The following is a 1,444-nucleotide window of genomic DNA, read 5'->3' as shown; positions in this document are numbered from 1 at the left end:
TCACTCATAAGTGGTTTTTAAACATAAAGCAAAGAAAGCCAGCCCACAAATCACAGTCCCAGAGAACCTAGACAACAATGGGGACCCTAAGAGAGACCTATATAGATCTAATCTACATGGGAAGTAGAAAAAGACAAGATCTCCTGAGTAAATTGGGAGCATAGGGACCTTGGGAGAGGGTTGAACGGAAGGGGAAAGACAGAGAGGGGAGCAGAGAAAAATGTAGAGCTCAATAAAAATCAATAAAATTAAAAAAAAAAGAATCTGCTGTTTAGAAAACTGAAAGCAAACAAATAACAACCAAAATTCCCAAGATCCTAAAAGGTTAGGGTATTTCAAAGTCAAACTCCTTAACCATTTATACTAAGTAGAAGCCATCTTGGTGCATTCAACAACATAGACTTGGCTTTAAAATTGCCTAAGAACTCTCAGTAATATCAGAGAGCCTCTATTTGGAGAGCATACAGAGGAAGAAACAGCTTTCACGGTGGGGCAGACTTGGGGAGTGAGTTTTCTTGCAACATGGGTCACAGCCTGGAGGCGTTTTCAGTAAGTGCCATCCTGTACTTCAGTCCTTGGGAGGGAGGACAACTGTTTAGAGACACAGCCATGACTGAGTCAGAGGCAGGATAGCCTTGAAGAGCGAATGCACCCGGGCACTTTCTGTATTACAAAGAAAAATGAGTATGTTATCCAAGCAGCCTAGGCAACAACATTACAAAACCCAAGCAAGGATACTTCCTTTCCTTAAAAGCCATTCCTTCTGCTGGGACCAACTTGACAGGGTCTTCAGTAATCTTCCTTGACAGGCACTGACTTGATGCATGGGGTCGATTAACAAAGAGGCTACCAGTGAAGAATGAATCACCCTCCCAATCACTTGTAGGTAATTAGCAACAACTTCTACTGTTTGGGGGGGAACAATAACCTCTAGTGGTTTGCAAAATGTCCTTGTTTCACTGCTAGACTTTGCTGGAAATGGAAATTCTCAACGTGGGCTCCAGACCTACTTAAGAACTCTGGGGTTCAGGCTAGGAATCTGTGGGCTACCTATCTTCATGGTGATTCTGCCATATCACCCACTCGCGTTTAAGTAATGAAATTTATGTGTTTATCATCAGTGCTTTCAAAAGTTTTTTTCCCCTTTTTTAAATTATCAAGTTTCAGAAGTTTGGAAAGCATAAAATGATTTTGGTCACTTAAACACATCTCTCTACTGAGAATATAGTGCTTTAAAAAGAATTCTGGGGGCTAGAGAGATGGCTCAGCTATTAAGAGCCCTTTCTGCTTTGATAGAGGACCAGAGTTAGCTCTCAGCACCCACACTGGGCTGCTCTTAGCTGATGGTAACTCTCTAGCTCCAGGGGATTCAACACTCTCTTCTGCTCTCTCTCTCTCTCTCTCTCTCTCTCTCTCTCTCTCTCTCTCTCTCTCTCTCTCTCTC

The sequence above is a fragment of the Microtus ochrogaster genome, chromosome 18 (genome assembly GCF_000317375.1).
Source record: "Microtus ochrogaster isolate Prairie Vole_2 chromosome 18, MicOch1.0, whole genome shotgun sequence".
Taxonomy (NCBI): domain Eukaryota; kingdom Metazoa; phylum Chordata; class Mammalia; order Rodentia; family Cricetidae; genus Microtus; species Microtus ochrogaster.
The sequence above is the reverse complement of the archived record's forward strand: the minus strand, read 5'-3'. Positions refer to the sequence as shown.